The following is a 6,922-nucleotide window of genomic DNA, read 5'->3' as shown; positions in this document are numbered from 1 at the left end:
GGAGAGACAGTGCAGAGAGAGACAGGGACAGGACATACAGACATGGCGACATAGAGAGAGACTGCAGAGGGAGACGTAAAGACTGAGACATGCAGATAGAGAGAAAGATGGAGACAGACACACAGACATAGCCGGACACACAGAGAGAGAGGGTGAAACCAATGCGGCAAACAGACACAGGTAGGGCCTTGGCTCAATCGCAGGAAGCCCAGGAGGAAATCATGGACTCCCCAAGGGGCTTTCCACCTCACCTGCCCCCTCACCTCTGCTCTTGGAGCCTCTCTGCAGGGGCTAGGAGAGGATGGGACACCCGGACTTGGAGGCTCTGTGGGTAGAGACAAGAGGGGACCTGAGGTTTGCCCCATATAGAGCAGGATTGGGGCATCACTAAAGAGCTGGTTTGGAGGTCAGGTAGTACCAGGGAGCTGCCAGGGCATGTGAACCATTTTCAAGGTTATCAGGCCTCAGGCGTGAGGACATCAGAGGCTCTTAAACCATAACCAGAGGTATTGCTGGAAAAGCTGGGCAGGTGAGGTGAGGGATTCTGGGAATAAGGTTTGGACAGGGAAGGGAGAAGGAACTGGATATCTTTCATTGATCTGGGAGCAGGAGCTGGAGCCTGCCACTCTAATCCCTTCAGGTAGATCTGGACATGGGGCTTTGTCTTGATTGGTGAGGAGGGGGCTTGTACCCATATTTCCCTCCCCTGAAAGCACCCCATTCTCTCCCCTTCACTGATGGACACAGAAGTGCGCATCTGTGTCCTAGCTGGCCTACCCCCACACAGCCTAGACACACATGTGCCAACACAGACACATGCACACACATACACAGACACAGAGCTCCCTCCCCAATCACTCATAGCTGTTGGATTCCACTGTCATTAACAGTGCCCCCCTCCACCCCTCTGTGGCCCTTGCCCCCTCCCTGTTAATTACCTCCTGGCTGTGCCAAGTCCATTAGCGGCCCCCACCCTGACATACCCCAGAGGCTGAGCACCAGCTGAGATGGATTGCTGCTGGGGGATCGATGGAATGGGGCCCCAAGGACCCCATTGGGGGCTGGGACCAGGACAACAACCTGAAGCTGTAAAGATTGGACATTTGGGTTCCCCCCAACCTGGCCCAGGTCCCTTCCTTTTCAGAGAGGGCTGTCTTGGTTGAAAGACAGAGGCTCGGCCGGGCGCGGTGGCTCAAGCCTGTAAGCCCAGCACTTTGGGAGGCCAAGACGGGCGGATCACGAGGTCAGGAGATCGAGACCATCCTGGCGAACACGGTGAAACCCCGTCTCTACTAAAAAATACAAAAAACTAGCCGGGCGAGGTGGCGGGCGCCTGTAGTCCCAGCTACTCGGGAGGCTGAGGCAGGAGAATGGCGTGAACCCGGGAGGCGGAGCTTGCCGTGAGCTGAGATCCAGTCACTGCACTCCAGCCCCGGCGACAGAGCGAGACTCCGTCTCAAAAAAAAAAAAAAAAGAAAGAAAGACAGAGGCTCAGAAAGGGTCGTGGGCACCCCAGGAACACCCGCATTGAAGAAAGGAGCTGGAACTCTCCCGTCTAAGCAAGCCTCTGCCAGCTCCTCTGCATTTACTCTAGAAGGAAAGACTCAGTGGTGCAGAGAGCAGAGGGGCTCCCCAGGGGCCTCCAGCACTGGGATGGGGTCTCTAAAGAACCCAGGGGTGCAAGCCACCCTCAACCCCTTCAGCCTTCCTCAGGAGCTTCTGCCTCCTTCCTGCCCTGCTCCCACAGGGGCTGGTTTCCTGACAGAAGAGCAGAGCATCTGTCCAGGCTTCCAGGAAAAGGACAGGCAGAGTGCTAGGACAGCTCTGGTGAAGAATGACCCAGCCTGTGCCCCCTTGGATCCCCAGGCCAAAGATAGAACCTAGATAGAATTCCAGACGACAGAGGCCCTGGCCTTTCTAAGTACCAGCTGCAGAGAGCCTGTCTTGCTAAATTCCTGAAGCAGCATTGGACAAGCTCCCAGCAGAGGTAGGAAAGGGGGATTCCAATGGTAGGAGCCAGGACCCAGGAATCCAGACTTTCAGCCCGCTGCTTACTGAACTGCCAGGCGACCCAGGCACCCCTGGGATGCTGGGGAGTGAGGTGTCCCCATTGCTCTAAACAACAGTGCCCTCCCAGACTGTCTCTGTCTTCCACTCCCACCCCATTGCTGACGGACTCCCGTGCTAAGATGGAAAGTTTGAGCAGCAGTGGCTCTAGAGTGGTGGGCAGGAGAGAGATCTGGAGGCAGGAAAGATAGACAAGACAGGCCAGAGCTGCAGGAGGAGCCCACACGGCGGGGCAAGGAGGGGCGGAGAGGAGAGGCAACCCAGACCCATGCAGGGACTCAGCCCTGCATGTGCAGGGAACAGAGAAGAAGGCAGAGAGCCTGAGATACAGGACAGAACCCAAGAGCCATGGAAGCAGAGCCTCAGAGGCCATGCGCTTTCCATGAGCCCTGCTTCTAGTCCAGCCCCGGGGAAGAGAGGCTTTTGAGCCCACCTCCCACTGAATTGGGCCCCCTTCCTCTTCTGAAAGGGCTATGTTTCCTGGTGGTTAAGCCTCTAGACTCTGGAATCTGGTTGTGCCATTTACTAGCTGTGTGACATTGGGCAAGTTACTCAACCTTTCTGTACTTTGGTCTCCTCCTCTGCAAAATGAGGATAATAATAGCAATAACCTCGCAGGACTGTTATGAGGTTTAAACAAGTCTCATGTGGAAAGCTTTCCCTGTAGGGCCTGGCCTTAGTAGCTGTTATGTAAAAACACTCTTTCCCCCTCCTTCCTTCCCTCCCTATTCTTCCTCCTCCTCTCTATCCTGCCAGCCCAGGCCCTAGCCCTGGTGTGTGGGCGGTGAGGCAGGTTGTATGTTTTGAAGGGATAGTGCTTGCAGAAGAGAAGCTCTTATTCCCTGATCCCAACCACTCGCTTTAACTGCAAGTCCCCTGCTGCAGAGAGTGTGAGGTGAGGAAGGGGCTTCTCCCTCCCTGTGACACCGTGTGGGCTCTGGGTCCCTGCACTGATCCAGAAGGCCTTGATGCAGGAAAAGCCTCCAGCCTCCTCTGCCCCGTGGCTCTCATTTACTCTTCTCCTACTCTCTGATTTTCCCTTGTGAGAATTTCTCTCTCAGCTCACCGCCTCTGGGCAGCCCTCAGGGATTGGACAGGGATCTTTGTACCCTTGAAGGGTGCTTCTGAGGGCACAAATCCTCGTAGACCCTGAGACAGGTCTCCAAGAGTATGGACCTGGGAGCGGGAAACATGCCTCCAAAGCTTTGTATCCCTTATCCCTGTGGCTTCCCGTTCCTGAGTGCCAGGAAGTCCTTCCTTACAGTCTACCCTCCGGCTTCCCACCTGGATCTGAAGGGGTTACTCAGCTCCAGGCCCGCCCACGGCAGGTCCCAGCTGCCTGGGGCCTGTGGTCAGAGCTAATGCAGACGAGAGTTGGAGGACAAGAGGGGATAAAGTTATTAGCGTCTTCATCTTTGAGGAATATCGATCGCCAGGTCTCCAGGCTCACTTGGTCTTATAACGGGGCTCACGGGGGTGTTGGGAGGGGCTCAGAAAACTCTCATAAAGCCCCTTACCCATATCCTGGAGTGGGCACTGGGCTACCAATGTCTGCTGAAAGGAAGACAGGCAGAGACACAGTTTGGGAGGCGAGTGGCCTGGGAGGCAGGAGTGAGGCAGGGCTGAGAGGGGAGTCAGGGCTTGGCGCCCTGGGCAAGCAGCAGACTGAAATGGGCTTGATTTCAGTTTACTACACTTTACTTTAAGGTTGAGTGTGTGTGTGTGTGTCACACACAGAAAGACAGAAAGAGAGAGAAAGTGAGAGAGAGAGGGGGAGAGAGAGAAAGAGAGGGAGAGCTTTTGTAATTGAGTTAGAGAGGTCCATGATGGCCACCCAAGAGGGAGGAAGGATTCCCTCCCGCCAGACTCATGTACACAGGCTGGCCCCACCAACCCCACCCTCCTGCCTGCTCCTCCAGCCACTTGGCTGCTCTGAAACACCTTCCCTGCCCTCTCCAGGCAGCTGTCTGGTGCTCCTTTGAATGGGATGTTCTTGATGTGATTACATGTGTGATGGTGAAGGGCACCTCACAGTGGAGCGTGTCACCCTTTCCCACCCAGGGTGATTCTGGTCACAGTGTGTCTGGTTTTGTGTTTGTGTGTGACAGTCCTTGTGCGAAGGTCTGTGTAAACTCAGCTCTCTGCATGGGTCTGTGCAAATTCATGCTCCTAATCTGAAATCAGAAGGGATGTAGGCTGGAGACAGGGCTCAGGGATCTGGCTGTCCAACCCCTCCAGGGAGGTCCCCCTATGGGTGTTTCCCGCCAGAAGTTTCCAGCTCCTGGTTAACCATCTCCAGGGTTGGGGACGGAGCTTAGACTGTAGAAAGACCCTGAGGGGAGAGCAGCAGTGTCTGGGAACCGAGAGGCACAACTCCCCCCTACCCCTTCCCTCCCTCCCTCCCTCCCTCCCTCTCTCCCTCCTTCCTTCCTTCCTTCCTTCCCTCCTTCCTTCCACTTCTGTTCTTCCTCTCTTCCTCCCTTTTTCTTCGGAAGCAGGGAGGAAGGAGTAGGGGAGGCTTCTCTGGCCAGGGGGGTCAGAATCTCTGGCTCTTTGGCCAGGAGGAGCTGGCGTCCCCTCTGCTGGGCTGGGAGAGGAGGTAATTAAAGACAAGGAGGCCGGGAGGGGTGAGTGCTCAGGGCTAATGTTGGTATTAATCAGGAGCTGGTCCCCAGTGAGGGATAGGATTCAGCTGGGGCACTGTGTGTGTGTTGGGGGTGATGGGGGACCAGGACCTTCTGCCTCATGCCATCAGCCTCCTTCCCTCCCCAGTGGCCCCACCGCATCCAGCCCTCTTGCTCCTGCCCCTTGCCCTCATTTTTTTTTTTTCTGGAGGTCCCTCCTGCTGTGTCCTTCAACCTCTTGCTGAGGGAGGGGCAGATCCCTCCTCAAATCCAAGTCCATCCAGGCCACCCCCTCCCCACAAACCCCTCACCAGCCCTTCCTGCGGGCAGGCACATTAGGTGATTCCTGAGGCTGTCAGCCCTGCTAATTGCCTCTCAACCTTCCCCTCATCACCAGGGCGGCCCCCCACGAACTCCATTAGCCCCCCCCCTCCCCTGATAGCCCCTAAATCAGCCCCAATTATTCACAGGAGGGGGAGGTCTGGGCTGAACTGTGATTACAGCTAGAGTGGGGGGTGGTAGTGAGGGATGGGAGTTTGAGTGCCAGGCAGGCTGGCGGGCAGGCCAGAGGCAGAGCTGGGAGTGGGAGAGGAGAGTGCGGGTTGGGACCTTATGGGCAGATTCAGACCAGGGACCACCCAGGGGCAGGGACCTGAGAGCCTGAGAAGGAAGGGGAGGCCAGGCTGGAAGGTGGGCAGCTAGGGGGTCCTGGCTTGTATTTCAGGGACCACCCCCTCCACACACACACTCTAAGACCCAGGAGGGTAAGGGAGGGGTCAGATGGGCACAGGCCCTGTGAGTGGGCCAGGTCCACCGCTGTCATCGGCACCATTGCCAGGCATTTCTGCCAAGCTTGGTGGAGAGGAAAGGAGAGCCGCAAGAATGCGCTATCCCTGTGGGACTCCCCTGAGACAACCTCACTGCTCCTTGCAGCCCCTCCCCAGGCCAGCCACCCACCTGTGCCATGTGTGGGCAGAGGCCACTCCCTGCCCCTGTCTGTGTGTTCTGGCTAGAGCATCCCTGCAGCACTGTGGGTGAGACATGGAGTGGCGTGCAGGGTGTGCGCCAACATTCGACCTGCTGGGGTGAGTGTGTGCAGGAGATGAGACCAACCTCCTGCTCACCCTCAGCTACAGCCTCAGGGAGCCCTCTCCGGCCCCTTCCAGGAGCCTAGGACTCATCACAACCTCCTTCCCACCCCGGAGGGAAGAGGCACCCCCACCCTGACCCCAGCTGCCCTCTGTGAGCCCTTGTGATGTGCTGTGCCCCCTCCTCGGTACCTCCACTGGCCCAGCCACCAGGCTGCTCACCTGCGTTAGTGCTGCGGCCCATTCACTGGTCTCCCCATTTCCACTGTTGCTCCCCAGAGCCTATTCTCAAAACAGCAATCATTCTCTTAAAATCTGAGTTGGATCATGTCTCTCTTCTGCTTGAAATCCTCTCATGGCTTCCATCTCACGCAAAGCACAATCGAATCGGCTTACCACGGCCTAGGAGGGCCTGAAGGATTCGACCCCCATTAAACCTCTGTCTTCAATGTCTGCCACCATGATCTCCATCACTCACTCGGCTCCACGCTCCAAAGAGAGCTGCTATTGCTGTTCTTTGAATATGGCACACACTCTGGCCTCGGGGCATTTGTACTTGCTGTTTCTTGCTCTTCCCCCAGAAATCTGCATGGCTCCTGCCTTCATCTCCTTTACCTGGAGGTTACCTTTTCAATGACATCTTCCGTAACCACCTTTCCAAGAATTGCACCCCCAGCACTCCCTATTCTCTTCCCTGTTTTCTCTAGTTTAAATGATAGTTCTTTTAATAATCTAATATGTCATGATTTTCCTGATTTAGCATCTTTACCATCCCTTCCCCACTACCACTAACAGAATGTTAGCTTCATTTTTTTTTCCACTTTGTATAGTTAGGCAGAAAATCTTACCTATTTTGTTCATAGCTGTAGCCCCAATGTCTGCATATAGTAGGTGCTCAGTAAATCTTTATTCAATGAATAATTGACTCTTTCCCCAATTCACATGTGAGCTCTTTGAGGGCAGGAAACTCTTATTTATTGCTGAAATAAGTTATTAAATAAAGGTTTAAAATAGTACCTGGTAATCAGTAGGAGTTAGGTTAGGAGGAGGAGTTAAGTTAAATCAGTAGGAGGGTGGCACACCAGCATCCCCCACCCCAAAGTTAGTAGTTGCTATCGTCATCATCATGGTCATCATCAATGT

This window comes from Trachypithecus francoisi, unplaced genomic scaffold, assembly GCF_009764315.1.
Source record: "Trachypithecus francoisi isolate TF-2019V2 unplaced genomic scaffold, Tfra_2.0 Lachesis_group5, whole genome shotgun sequence".
Lineage (NCBI taxonomy): Eukaryota > Metazoa > Chordata > Mammalia > Primates > Cercopithecidae > Trachypithecus > Trachypithecus francoisi.
Note: the sequence above shows the minus strand (reverse complement) of the source record.